The 15,498-nt window shown below is 42.4% G+C and overlaps 1 protein-coding gene and 1 non-coding gene across 2 annotated transcripts in view; one reads left to right on the top strand and one right to left on the bottom strand.

Annotated features, from left to right (window-relative positions):
* MAOB (monoamine oxidase B) overlaps positions 1-15,498 on the bottom strand; it is a 105,025-nt gene that overhangs the window by 73,291 nt on the left and 16,236 nt on the right. The window lies entirely within an intron of this gene.
* LOC122897810 lies at positions 1,222-1,327 on the top strand. The gene has a single exon (XR_006382650.1). It is a non-coding gene; the product is annotated as a U6 spliceosomal RNA (small nuclear RNA).

Genomic DNA, 15,498 nt, shown 5'->3' with positions numbered 1-15,498 from the left:
AAATACTAAAAAAAAACAACGACCTTGTTTTTTAAATTTAGAGGGTAATCACAGAATACCATGATAGTTTCCTTAAATGTAACTTGAGGAGGACATATCTCATTGCTGTGATAGTAGCCCTCCTATGGAGTTTTAGAATCACAAACATTTTTTCAGGTGGAATATAAAATCAGAGAGCTATCATTCAGAACCCTTTGGCTCACCCACTCCCTAGAGCCTAGTCTCTGAAAGAAATAGGTGTTACAAATGCCCTGAAGAGGGTGAGGCTTGCTGTAGATTACCTTGATATATTTCATATACTATATGCTAGCTAACTGAACATAATAAAAAATAAAATAAGATAAATTAAAAAAAACTTTTTTCATGAAAAACGAGATGATGAATTTTAGGAATTTGGGAAGGAGAGGATAAAATGTGGGCATGGCAGGGAAAAGAAATCGGGGTGAGATGTAAGAAGTAATTGGAAGAAATGAAGTTACAAAGGACTCCTTCATCTATGCCAAAGTCTGGTTCTCCCCTCATCTTCTGGGAGCCTAGTGTGGAGCCCGGCCCAGAAGCTTTACTTTGTCTGCCCCTGAAACACTCCAGTGACCCAAAGATGAATGAAGTCAACTACAGCAGTCTACAATGACCAAAGTGGAATGCTGCCAGGTTCAAGGACAAGGCAGGACACCACCATTCTGTAGAAAAAGCTCTAAGGCTAATAGGTCTCGGCCTGGCTGTATGACTGACCTTGGACAAGAGTCCTCACCTTCTGGGCCTCGTTTTCCTCATCTGTGATTAAATTTGGTCCTTCCCATTCTGTGATTAATCTAACTGAGACAAGACAATGATTTGAAATAAGCTGAGATTTCATAACCCCAAAGCATCGCGTCCAAAGGCTTTCCTGCGGAAATTTGGGTGACATCAGCAGGTGTCAAGAGGTGATGAGATTAATCATATTACTGTGACAACAAACACATGGCTTTTAGGGACGCCTGGGTGGCTCAGTCGGTTAAACGTCTGTCTTGGGCTTAGGTCATGATCTCAGAGTCCTGGGATTGAGCCCTGCATCTCACTTCCTGCTCAGTGGAGAATCTGCTTCTCTCTCTGCCCTCTGTCCCTCCACCTGCTTGTGCTCTCTCTCTAATAAATAAACAAAATCTTAAAAAAAAAAAAAACCACATGTGACTTTTGTGCTCCTGGGGGACAAGGAAATGCTGATTTAAACAAAGCTGATTAGTGCTTGCTTTGGCAGCACCTATACTAAAACTGGAACGATACAGAGGAGGTTAGCATGGTCCCTGCACAGGGATGACACACAAATTCATAAACAAAGCTGGTTAAGGATAGGTGTGCTAAGGTAGTTTTGGAGAAAAGGTCCTGATACCTGTGACCTACCATCAAAATATAAGACAGATTGAGAGAGAGAGAGAGAGAGAGAGATGGATAGATGGTTACAATGGAAAAAAGCAAAAATAGAAAAATTTTAACTATAGAATCCAGTTGGTTGGTATGTGAGTGTTGACTATATAATTCTCTGAAAATTTTCATAATAAGAAAATTCTGGAAAAGAAATTTAAGCCAAGTGGTCAGGAGGTACAAATTCCGGTTATAAAATAAATAAGTTCCAGGGTACAACATGGCAACTATAGTTAATAATACAAGACTGATATTGAAACTTACTAAGAGAGTAGATCTTAAAAGTTCTCATCACAAGAGAAAAGCTTTTCTAACTACATGTGGTGGCTGTTAACTAGATTTGTGATGCATTTTGTAATATATACAAACATTGAATCATTGGGTTGTACACCTGAAACGAATATGTGTTAATTACATCTCAATGTTTTAAAAAAACATTGTCCAATAAAATCAAAATTATGAAGCTGGTTATTTGAAATTGGATATGTGTGGATTTTCCTAGATTATATATATTTTTAATTGCAAAATACTAAGGTTTACCCAGTTTAAAGATGGATGAAACACTGTTCAAGTACAAATGTTTGCTGACCTTTCTTGTATCAACAGTGGTTGTCAGTAATAAGCAATGATGGTTGTTAGCAATGTGCTATGAAGCTGCTGTAAAATAAAATAAAAATAAACACACACACACACACACACACACACAAAGTTAAACCAGTTTCTGTTCACCTGGACTTGTCAGAGACTTTAATTAATGTACTGCATGTCTCCATCAGGAGATACTATTTCTGTCAATTCTTCATCTCTATAACTTATTGGGGGACTGTGGATGGAAGTGATTTTCTAGAAGGGCAGAAACGTCTCCTTACATATTTTTGGAGACACTACTTAAAGCCACTAGTCCACTTGGTCAGTGTGGCTACAATTGGTGGTAGGTCTGTCAGAAAATCCTCCTCTCAAAAACAACAAAATAAAAAAATAAATAAAGCTCCTCCCTTCTTCCCTCAAAAAATCAAATATTCTCAACTACACCATTGTCCTTGGGCTGCATGTTTTCAAGGAGCTGATGTCTAAGTAGGACTTGCTTCTAGAAGAGGGCAAGGTTTAGCAGGAGAGACACCAACGTGGGGTGGGAAGATGGTGACTACAATGTATTTGGAAAGGGAGCTTCTTGGGGAGGGTGGGCATGTACTTGGTTCAACCAAGTTATAGGAAAGTGGAAAATGGTGGAATAGAGAAGGAAAAAGACAGTATCCTACCAAGATAGGAAATAGAAGTTTCCCTCCTCCTTCTTCTCTTAGGACATGCAGTGCAGAAGGATCATCCAGGTGAAAGCAGGCCAAAAAGAGAAGGGAAATCCAGGAATCTGGAAGGCCTGGGGGCAGGGTTGCAGCTAGAGTCTTGGAGAAGAGGGAAAGTGGGCTGCCACCTTTCAGGTCTTGTAAGTTAGACAAAGGACAATGGGATGAGGGAATCTGGGGGCAGTATGGTGTTAGGGGTTGAACTGCGCCTTCTCGAAATCCATATGTTGAAGTCTTAACACCCAGAACTTCTCAGAATGGGAACTCATTTGGAGATGGGGTTGTTACAGAGATCGTTGAGTTATAATGAGGTCATTTGGGTAAGACCTAATCCAGTATGACTGGCGTCCTTATAAAAAGGGAAAATTGGTGACAGGCAAGCACATACAGTGAAGACCATGAGAGGATGAAGCTAGAGGTCAAGGTGAAACTTCTGGTCAGCAAACTGTCACAGATCACAATAAACAATCAGAAGCTAGGAGAAAGACATGGAGCAGATTATCCCTCCTAGGGCTCAGAAGGAACAACCCTGCTGACACTTTTTGATTTTTGGGTTCTCACTTGCAGGCAATACCCTTCTGTTGTCTTAAGCCACCCAGTGTGTGGTTCTTTGTAACAGCAGCATTAGCAAACTAATACACACAGGAAATTTTCTTTTCCATATTAAGGTAACATCACTGCTCATTGAACTTACTTTGGGATACCATGGCAATAAAAGCTCTAGATGGCCATGCCAGGCTGGCATTTCTTACGTGCTGAGGAGCCCTGGGGTTTTGGCAGGGGTTAGGTGGAGAGGGAGGGAAGCTGGCCAGCCGCTCTATTTCAGGACCTGGGAAATGGGGCACCAGCCCCTGGGTGAGTCTCCTGGTAACAGAGCTTAAGGATCTGAGTTTCAGCCTTTAAGCTGTAAGCAGCAAAATAAAAAACAGGCCTTGCCGCATTCAACACAGAGCAGTAAATAATAATCCGGGTGTGTCAATCACCTAGAACCGAGGCGATGAATGGAACTTCCTGAGATAGGAGTTAAGAAATTCGCTTTGCCAAGGTTAAACAATTTCTGCGCTTCATACAAATTCCGTAGTATTTTTAGAATGCCAAATGTTAAATCTGTCATTAAACTCTACTCAAAAATTAAATGATGGTCGACGCCATTTATGAAACGATTCAACTTCCTGAGAAAAATTCTGCCTTCAGAATCTCATTGCTTTTCTCGGAGCCAAGGAAGAGCCATGGCCCACGGCTCAGATACGAGAAGTTTCGCCTGCCCGATCACGTGCTCCTGGTCTCTGGGCCCTCAGACCAGGAGGGATGGAAACATGGCGGCAAGCCAAGAGTGTGAACTTAACCAGAAATGGGCCATTCAGAAATGAGTGTGGGGGAAACTGTGTCCTTTTAGGTCTTTACAACCCCTTTCAAACAGAAGTCAGAGGGGTGGAGAAAGCAGTTCTAGCATTAAAACATTGACCTCAATGTCACAGGCCAAGTAAGTTCTGGGTTGTTGGTTTGTTTTAGATTTCATTTATTTATTCGACAGTGAGCACAAGCCAGGGGAATGGCAGGCAGAGCAAGAAGCAGGCTCCCGGCTGAGCAGGGAGCCAGAGGTGGGGCTCGATCCCAGGACTCTGAGATCATGACCTGAGCCGAAGGCAGAGGCCTAACCCACTGAGCCACCAGGTGCCTATTCTTGGTTTTGTTTTGTTTTGTTTTAACTTCAACCTGGAAAACTCATGTTAAGACTGTAAGTCGGGGGCGCCTGGGTGGCTCAGTGGGTTAAGCCGCTGCCTTCGGCTCAGGTCATGATCTCAGGGTCCTGGGATCGAGTCCCGCATCGGGCTCTCTGCTCGGTAGGGAGCCTGCTTCCTCCTCTCTCTCTCTGCCTGCCTCTCTGCCTACTTGTAATCTCTCTCTGTCAAATAAATAAATAAAATCTTTAAGAAAAAAAAAAGACTGTAAGTCGTATCCTGAGAGTGTGTAAACCTAGACCCACACCGGAGCACGCAGATGTGTGCTCGGCATCCGGCATTTTCGCACGTGACCATGCATACTGGACCTGCACAGCACACGTGACCAGGAGTGTGAGGCTAGGGTTCCAGGCGGACACAGAGCTAAGAGGGGCACAAGCTGCCCGTCACTGGGAATTGCATGTCACTCTTCTTGCCAAAATAGGGAGACAGCACGCAGCTACTGTCCTCATTCTTTGTTTTGTTTTGTAATGGACTCAACTCAAACGGTCCTTGTATCTGGAATTCCAAACCGGTAAGCAGGGAGTAATAGAGAAAAACGAAAAGGTATGGCTCTCCTGGCATGCACCATTAAGGTAGGTGTCCTGTGGGGAGTGTGAGCTGATCGGTGCCGGTGGGAAGGAATAAGGGCAAAGGGCAAAGGCGTGTTTTCTTAGAAGCTGTTTTCACATTTTAGCCTTGAAGCTAACCCTTCCTGCTTTATCAGCCCAAGGTCGGCTTCTCTGGCAGCAGCCTACAACTGAGGAGACAAAATACATCTTCCATCACCAGGAAGAGTAGGTAATCTCACCTAGGGTTCAGGAATTTGCCCTCAAAAAAAAAAAAAAAAAAAAAAGGAAGAGGAGAGGAAAGGGGAGGGGAAGGGAGAAGAGGAAAGAAAAACCCCTACAGGATATTTTTTAATGTACTTTAAATCCTTTAAAAAATTCAACTATTTTAATTTTGATAAAAGACCCTGTTGAAATCCTGGTGTTTCAAAAATTCAATGATAGCAGCTTTTCCATCAAGCTTTTATGTCCTTTCACTCTATTTTCTCTTATTTGTCTCATTTTACTAAAATTTTAATTATGTGGAGGGTTTTTTCCTTTAAAATAGAAAGCATTGGATCCAGAGCCTTTCCCCTACGACCAGCATCCCCCCCATCAGAAAGTTCCTGCCAGCATCTTAAAACAGGCTGCCCATTCTGTGACTATCTCAACATAAAACTGAACTCCAGGCAAAGCTAACAGCCCAAAAGCACTTTCCCAAAACATGTCCTGTATCACTCTGGCCTCTGCCTTCCTGAGTAAGAAAAAGTACTTGCTGATGTGGCTACAGAGAATTTTCTTTCACATTCCCAGATGCTCTGGTAAACTACTTCTACCTCACACCTCCCAAGTGCTATCCCCTGGAAGTTACATTGCCTGGGCTTCTCAGTTATGGATACCGAGGTTCTGGCAAGATCCTGCCTTTTCTTTTCATTCCAAGTCAAGGATTGAAAATATAAAAGCAGTGGGGGAAGAGGGCAGAGTAGGCAAAGTGTGAGTGGGAAGATGTAACATAAGAGACAGGGCCAAGGGTTGTGGAGAGATAAAGACTGTGTGTGTTGAATCAAAGTACTTAAATCAAATTTTAAGGGAACCTGGGTGGCTCAGTCAGTTAAAAATCTGCCTTCGGCTCAAGTCCTGATCCCGGGGTCCTGGGATGGAGAGAGTTTCCTGCTCAGGGGAGAGTTTGCTTCGGTTTCTACCTCTTCCTCTGCTTCCTGCTCAGGGGAGAGTTTGCTTCTGTTTCTACCTCTCCCTCTGCTCCCCCCACTCGTTCTCTCTTTCTCTCTCTCTCTCTGACATACATATGCTCTCTCTGGCGCTCTCTCTCTCTCTCTCTCTCTCTCAAATAAATAAAAATCTGTAAATAAAAAAAACTATAAATTTTTTTTAAAAAAATCTCGAGTAAAAATGTATAAAAATTTAAAAATCTGGCTCTCCCTCAAATAAATAAATAAAAATCTATGTGAAAAAAAATCTATGTGAAAATCTGCAAAAAACTCAAATTTTAAAACACTGGAAAGCCATCCCAAACTGTGGAAGACTCGGCTTGAGGGCTACCAGCTCAGGACCTCGCTATAAGCTACTTTCTGGGCCTCGCCTCATTAACAAGGATGTGGTTTCAGCAGATGGCACCATTTTCCTGGGTCCTCACTGGTACTTCAGCTCTTTGCATGGCTTCAAAGATGGTGGCCCTCCCTGTTCCAAAGCAGGGCTCTTCAACAAGCCACTAAGAAGATTCCTAGCTTTCCTCATATTTACAATGTAAGGATAATTGACAAGCCTGAAACTAATGAATGATCAAAATCTACCCATTTTCCCAGGGTTTTTTTCTGGCTTATAACTTGGGTCCAGTCATCTACCTAGGAGTCAGCTCTAAAACCAGGGCTTCATCCTTGAGTTTTCCTGGCCCTTTATCCCATCGACGCCATTCCAGAGGCTTTTTCTGTTACAGCAAAGCAACAGATCAGAGATAGGTTGAAAGCTCTTCAGGTCCGGCCAAAACCCAGCTTGTGGCCTGATGAAAGTCTTAACAGAAAGCCAAAATAAGCTGGCAGTGTTTGTGAAGATAAGGCCTCAGAAGGAACGCAGATGAAATTACTTACATGTCGATTAGATTCAATCCTTTTCAGGGAAAATTACAGTCTAAATCTCGGTGAGAAATCCTGCATTCAATTGTCAGAGTCACTATGAGAAGAGCACCCGCCACATAAAAATTAACACTGGTGCAAAGATTTACAGAAAAACAAAATATCTGTTGCTTTTTGGGAGAATTATTTCAGGGGTGTCTGTAACTGGGATCCAGTTTCCCATTCATTTTAGGACATCTGCTCAGCTACCCCAAATCAAAAACAAATTCAGGCACTTTTAGCCAGATTCCATGTTGAGGGGTGCGCCCCAACACCTTCTAATCCAATTGCCTTAATTCCTTATGTTAAATTGCTTCATATTACCCTCAAAAAAGGAAATGTTACTCTTTCTGCAAAATTAAACATCTCTCATATTCTGCATCTGCTATTAGTAAGATGATCAAATTTATCCCCTTCTTCAAACCTCAACTTCCTCTGTAAAAAGGTATAAAAATATTTATCCCCTACCTCACTGAGTAGTTGTGAAAAGAAATTAAGGCAAAATATGTAAGGTATTCAGCCCATCGCCTGTTGCATGGTAAATACCCAACAATGTCTGTTCAGGAAATCAATGAGTCCAGCATCTTTGGGAAGTACTTGGCTTTGAAATTGGAAGAATTAAGCCCCAGCCCTTGGTCTCTGAGACATTGTAGTCTTGGGCAATGAACTTCTGAATTCCTCCTAATTTCAGGTTCCAAAACAGGATGATACCTTGCAGGAGGAGTTGATGCAAAGACGGTGTGGGCAAAATTACTTGCATATCCTTGGCCTGCTGTTGCTATGGGGTGATAGGCAGGCTGGGCTTGGAAACTGGTTATGCCTCTATTTCTCCTTCCCTTCCATCGCCCTACAAACACTGACTGGCCCTGAAGGCTTTTTATAACATCTCATCAACTTCTGATTCAGTAAAGATGATTTATCTATAAACCATGTCTTACAATATTAGCATAACCTCCTAGGTTTTAATATTTCTTCAAACTGTGCAGCACACACACACAAAATGACCCGGTCTTAAACTACCTTCTTTTCAACCTGTAACAAAGCAACTGGATAAATTATATCAGGAGCTGGATGAATGTGCACGGACCGCAGCAGAGAGGAGGGAAAGCGATTTTTCTTTCTCTGTTGATAACATTTTTATCGCGCACCTAGTGCAATCTAAGCAGTATCTTTTGATTAATCATCACCAGAAATAATATTTGAACATCTCTTGGCTAATATTAAGACCGCTGTATTTGACAGATCCCTTCTTGCAATTCGATGAATGATCTGACAGATCGCTTCGTGTAACTCAATGAATGATGCCTTTGAACTTCAGGGTACACTTTCCCACTGTCCAAAATGGCTATTTCATACCTTTTCTTTAACTCCCTACATGGCACCACCCACTCCAGCCCTTTGTAGCTGATGACTCTGTTTCATTTTGTATTGAACTCGTTCATCTTTTCACAATAAATGCGCGCAGACACTTTCGCCTGTGTCTCTCTGCGCTACTTTACCTCTTATGCCTTAAATGAGCAGCTTCTTTAAGGGAGCCTACCCTCCCCCACTCTGGATCCTGTCCCCTCCTGGGTTTGGTCCGCTGCTCCTGTACTTCTCCCACTCCCTCTAGCCTGGATCACAGTCATTAGGGCACAAACCTGCTCTGGCATCTCCCGTCTTCAAAATACCTGTGACCCAACATTTCCTTTTGCCTATAGCCCCTCCCCTCTGCACTTCTGCAAAGAGTTCTTTGCATTGTCTCTATTTACGCACCTGACTCTGGTCAGGCCCTCATCCCTACCATTCCTCCTAGACTGCTCTTGTCAAGGCCACCACTGATTTTCATATTTCCAAATCCAATCGGTCAAGTCTCTGTCCTCAAATCACCGGTTCTCTTTATAGCTTCTGATCTCATCCTTCTTGACCCACTGTCTTCACTTTGCATCCGGGCCACACACTTCCTTGAGTTTCTTTCTCTCTGACTCATTACTCCTGTTCAGATCTTTTTGCTGGATCCTTCTCTTTTCAGCCTCTAAATGCTGGAAGAGCACCAGAACTCAGTTCTTGGATATCTTTTTTTTTTTTTTTAACATAGCTAGGTAGGGAAACCTAGGGGGCTCAGTGGATTAAGCGTCTGCCTTTGGCTCAGGTCTTGAGCCCCAGATCCTTGGATCGAGTCCCGCATCAGGCTTCTTGCTCAGCAGGGAGTCTGCTTCTCCCTCTCCTCCCTTTTCATGCTCTCTCGCTCTTTCTTACTATCTCTGTCTCTCTCAAATAAATAAATAACATCTTTTAAAAAAAAAAAAAGCATTCCCGGGTGATCTCACTTAACCATCTCCCTTGAACCATCAAGCTTGATATATAAATTTCCTACTTCATAGTGCCTTCAGCTATTTTGTAATCATCTCAGACTTAACATAGCTCAAACAGAGCTCAAGTCCCCTCCCCCAAACTGGTTCTTTTCCAGTCTTTTCCATTTCAGTAATGGTACCACAATGCCCTCAGTTGTTCGGGCCCCAAATTCAAGAACCGGGCTCGTATCTTTCTTTACCTGACCATCACACCCTCTGATCACCCACTGGTCAATTCTACCTGAATACAACTGTTTCTTAGCACCTCTCCTACTACCGCCTTGGTGTAAGATGATGTCATTTCTCCTCTGGACTACTGTGATAACCTTGCAACTGCTTCCACTCCTACTTCTCTGATTTCCCAATTTACAAACCACAGAATATCTTTTAAAACAACATCAAATTCATGACACCTCCCTGTTTCAAAACTGCCAGTGATTTATATTGCAAAGAGGTGATCCTGGCATTACTTTACTTACAAGACCCTGGAGGACCTCATCCCCGCCTACCTATCTTGTCGTACTACCCTTTGCTCATGCCACTCCAGCCATATTGATTTTCTTTCCACTTTTTGAACATGTCAGACTTGTTCCTAACATAGGGGTTTTGCACCGATGTTCCCATCTCCTGTAATATTCTTCCCCCAGATATTTACATGTTCAACATCTCGTGTCTCGGCTTCTACCTGACCTCTAAGGCAGAGGCATTCCTTGACTCTGCTCCTTCACTCCCTCTTATTTTTCATGGACTACTTACCCCTGCTGGTACTTTGTATGTATGTATGTGGGTAGGTATGTATTATGTATGTATTATGTATGTAAGTAGGTAGTATTTATTTGATTGAGTCATTGCTATTATTGTGTGACCTTCTTCATTGGATTATAACCTCTGTGAGGATGGGGATCTTACTTCTATTGTTTCCTGTTTTATCCCCAGCACCTGGGAGAACCCCTTGCATGTAGGTCTCCTCAAGAAATAATGGTTACTGGTGGGAAAGAACTCAGACAAGTCAATGAGCTCATTGGCGAAGGATGAAGAAGGGCTCATTTCACAAAGGACTTACTCCAGTGGCTTCATCAGAACGCATTTCTACACAAAAACTGATGTGGCACAGGGATGCTTAGGTGACTCGGTTGGCTAAGCCTCTGCCTCCAGCTCAGGTCACAATCCCAGCGTCTTGGGATTGAGCCCTGAGTTGGGCTCCCTGCTCAGCATAGAGTCTGCTTCTCCCTCTCCTCCCTGCTCGTGCTCTCTCACTCTCTCTGTCTCTTGCTCTCTTTCAAATAAATAAAAGCCTTTAGTAGCAGATTTTAAATCTGGAAAGCTATGCTGTCATGTCATGCTTTTCTGTACCTTTTCTTTCCTCTGAATTTCTGTTTGATTCCATGAGTCCTAGCTTCCGGGGTTCCTTTCCTCTGTATTGATCTTTGTGACAGTGTTTCCACATTCATTCTTAGTTCTGCGTCTTACAAGGCCCATGATCCACCCCCCACACCAATTCCTTCTGTCTCTCCTAATGAACCCAAACACAATGCCAGTGTTTATTTATCTTCCTGTATGTTGATGTGGCCAAAAGTGTACAGAGATTTGCATGTGACCTTAGTACAGGTGAGTTTTGAAACCAACGACCTCCCCCAGAGTTTTTTAAAAGTTGTTGAATCACCACACAAACTCTACATAGAATAATACCACAAGGAAAGCATGTTCAAGAAAGTTTCCTTATTGGATTAGGCCATTTTAATTACAATATCAGAATCACCATGTGCTAATGGCCGTAGCCCTGGGTGTGAGATCTCTGCACTAAAAGGGGTTGAGGGGCTCACAGAGGACTACATGCATTACAAGGGCATCATGAGCACTTCAACCTCTTGGCTAAAATGTCTCTAGTATTAGTTGCCTATCCGTTCAGATACAGAAACACCAGCTCACTCAAAAAGAAGAATGGAGGGACGCCTGGGTGGCGCAGTTGGTTGGACGACTGCCTTCGGCTCAGGGCGTGATCCTGGAGTCCCGGGATCGAGTCCCACATCGGGCTCCCAGCTCCATGGGGAGTCTGCTTCGCTCTCTGACCTTCTCCTCGCTCATGCTCTCTCTCACTGTCTCTCTCTCTCAAATAAATAAATAAAATCTTTAAAAAAAAAAAAAAGAAGAAGAATGGATTCCACCCCATATTGTAACCACAAGTCAAGAAAAAACTGAACTGGGAATGGTTGGGTGACTCAGTGTGTTAAGCATCTGTCTTCGAGGGGCACCTGGGTTGCTCAGTGGGTTAAGGCCTCTGCCTTCAGCTCAGTTCATGATCTCGGGGTCTTGAGATCGAGCCCCACTTCGGGCTCTCTGCTCAGCGGGGAGCCTGCTTCCCTCTCTCTCTCTCTGCCTGCCTCTCTGCCTACTTGTGATCTCTATCTGTCAAATAAATAAATAAAATCTTGAGAAAAAACCTGTCTTCGGCTCAGCTCATGATCCCAGGATCCTGGGATCAACCCCACCTTGGGCTCCCTGCTCACTGGGAAGCCTGCTTTTGCCTCCGCCTCTGCTGCTCCCCCTGCTTGTGCACTCGTTCTCTCTCTCTCTCTCTCTGTCAAATAAACAAATAAATAAATAAAATCTTTAAAAAACTTTGAACTAAAGATAGCCCTTCCAGAAAATATAATTGAATAATAGACCTAGGAAGAATTTTCAACTTGACTAGTAATTAAAAAAGAAAAACAACCATTTTCAGCTCTCAGTTTAAAACACTGAGAAATACCATTTTTGCTCTCAGTTTGCAAGACTGAAAAAAAAGAAGGCTATGATATTAAATGCCACCAACAATGTGATGGGGAAATTCTGGCTGAAATAATCATTAGTAAAACAGTTGAGAAAAACAATTTGGCAAAAGCCTGAAACTGCCCATTTCTTTAAATCAGAAACTGTTACTCCATGATTCAATTCTAAGAAATAATACCACACATAGAAAAATTATTATTCCACAGATTTTTAGTACCATGTCATTTATAATAACTCACATGTAATATGTAATGTCCAATAATCTCATATTGGTTAAGTAAGCTATGACACACCTATTCGATATTAATTAAATTATGTTCAGAAAGACTGCAATATTGTGAAAAATGCTTGTGTTTTTATATCAGGTGAGATATAAAATTGTGTCTGTAATATGACAATCAATATAAATGTGTGGCACAGGTGTGCGCACACACACACATAGAGAAAACAAATGCACAAAAAAAGGCTGGAAGAAAATACACCAAACTACTAAGAGCAGTTGTTTTGTTTTGTTTTGTTTTGTTTTGTTTTAAGTAGGTTCCATGCCCAGTGTGGAGCCCAGTGTGGGGCTTGAATGCCTGACCATGAGATCAAGATCTGAGCTGAAATCAAGAGTTGGACACTTAACCGACTGAGCCACCCAGGTGTCCTGAGAGAGGTTGCTTTGGGTGCTAGGACTTAAAAAATGAAATTACTCATCCAGACAATTCATCCAGAAGTAGTATAAAAAATAACTTATTTAGTCATGAACTCATGCAAGTAGTTTTATTTACTAGACTATTTCCAGGATTCGCTGCATAAATGATTTACTTTTGTTATAAATTTATACTTCTTAGAGACCTAAAATAAAGCAGACTCACACAATTGCCTAAACTGTCTATAAATCACATCTATCTTCCTTCATATTGCCTCTAACGCTCTGGATTTCAGAAAAAAAATTCTATGCAGGCCCATTGATAGAATTGTTTTCGCAAGGTCAACTGTATATCAAACCAAATAAAAATAAAATGAACTACATGCTATTTATATAATTTACTTCAATTACAACCGAGTGATCAGATTGGGGAAGGGAGAGAAGGATGTACATTATTTTTTCAAGACTTGGGAGCTGTTTCCCTTAATTGCTTTTTCTTTCAACACCACCAATACATCTTTATTAAATTGTTCCGTGAAATTTGGAAGTTAATAACATTATTTATATTGTGCTTTCTAAACTGATGAATGCAATGTAATTATTGTTCAACAATTAAGGGATTGAATTTGGCATCCTGATCCGTAACTCCAGGCTCACGGGCCACCTCACACTTCCCTTCTCAACTAATATTCATACCTTGCCCCACTAGAAAGCTTTGAAAAGATAATTGGTCAAGTCATTAAAAGAAGATTTCTGCAGTTATGTTTAGCCAACACAGAGAGATGGCTTTAGAATTTAGATCTTGTTGACTAAAAGTGTTCACAAATAATGCCAATTTCTCCCTAAATTGCCATAATAACTGTGGCCCATCTTAAACAGGGAGTTTTTTCTCTGTGATTCAGTTTATTTCTTTTAAGATTTTATTTATTTATTTGAGAGAGAAAGAGTGAGTGAGCATGAGCAGGGGGGTAGAGGGAGAGGGAGAAGCAGACTCCCTTCTAAGCAAGGAGCCAGATGCAGGACTTGATCTCAGGACCCTGAGATCGTGACCTGAGCCGAAGACAGATGCTTAACCGACTGAAACATCCAGGCATCCCTGGGGTTCAGTTTACATGATGGCCCTACTCAGAGGGGCAGAAAAGCAGACACCATGGAAACGTTGCCATAAAAGTACCAAAAGCTTAAAACTGGGAAAATTTATTGGCACTCCCAGGCATTAACTTTTTGCTGAAAGTTCAGTGAGAATAGTCAGAGAACAGTCTCTTTTCCGAGAACAATGAGCCACATGCATTACCAACAACCTGCCAACCAGCTAACAAAAACTTCATGATGAACATAACAGTATATGGCCGCCTCATTTTCAGTATTCCAGTTTTGACTGCATGCCACCCTTATGCTTTCTATTTTAAAAAGGCTTCCCTGAGGGCACCTGGGTGGCTCAGTGGGTTAAGCCGCTGCCTTCGGCTCGGGTCATGATCTCAGGGTCCTGGGATCGAGGACCGCATCGGGCTCTCTGCTCGGCAGGGAGCCTGCTTCCTCCTCTCTCTCTGCCTGCCTCTCTGCCTGCTTGTGATCTCTCTCTGTCAAATAAATAAATAAAATCTTTAAAAAAAAAATGTATTCCTTAAAAAAGGCTTCCCTGATCTGAAACCCTTGGAAACAAAGTCATTTCAGAACTTCAATTATTTTCCGATTTTAGAGAGACAACCCAGTACAGAGATATATATTATGGGAAAGTCCTAGTGACAGCTGGGACAACTGCTTTGAAATCACCCGATTATGTCCGCAGTCAAACATATGACTAAAAGCAAACACAACACATCAGTTCTGGCCAGGTTTTGCTGAAAGCTCGAGAGAACAGTTTCAGTTTTCAGTGTTCTGGGCATGTGGGCAGCGCAGATAAGGAACTATGTGCTAAAGCATGGTAGATTCGAGAACTAGCTGCTTTCAGATAAGTGCTGAGGACCCGGATGTCGAAAACGAGACACGAAAACTCAGGGCAAGTAAGGACACCCCCTTCATGAAAAAGATAATTTCCTACAACGAGGTGGTTTAATACTTGCATGACGGGTTGAGTAGACAACCATCATAAAAATCGTACTGAAGTAATTCAGAAGAGGTGGGTAACACAGAAAGATACAAATGCAATTTAAAACCAAAGTTGTTCATGTAGTTCTTAAGGAAAGAGTCAATAAACAAATTAATACTGACTGTGAATCCATCAGGTAGAAGCACCTTCCAGTGTGGTGTGGGAGACAGAGTGCCTGCCCTCCCGGGCCTTACAGACAGGAAAGGTGTAAAACCAGATGCCATGGGAGAGTAGAACTGGGGAGCCCAGTGTAGTTTGCACAAGGTTGTCAGATATGGAGATCTTAAAAAAACGAGGTTGGTTTTTTTTTTAAGATTTTATTTATTTGAGAAAGAGTGAGAGAGAGCACCGGAGTTGTGCGGGGAAGGGGAGAGGGCAGACGGAGAAGCAGACACCCCACTGAGCAGGGACACTGATGTGGGGGCTCCATCTCGGGACCCCAGGATTGTGACCTGAGTCAAAGGCAGACGCTTAACCGATGGAGCCACCCAGGCGTCACCAAAAATGAGTTTTAAAGTAAGTTCTGAAAGATGGTCAAGAGTCACCAAAGTGGCCGGTGGGGGGAACCTGAGG

The sequence above is a fragment of the Neovison vison genome, chromosome X, assembly GCF_020171115.1.
Source record: "Neovison vison isolate M4711 chromosome X, ASM_NN_V1, whole genome shotgun sequence".
NCBI classification, from domain to species: domain Eukaryota; kingdom Metazoa; phylum Chordata; class Mammalia; order Carnivora; family Mustelidae; genus Neogale; species Neogale vison.
Note: the sequence above shows the minus strand (reverse complement) of the source record. Positions and strands in the feature narration are given on the sequence as shown.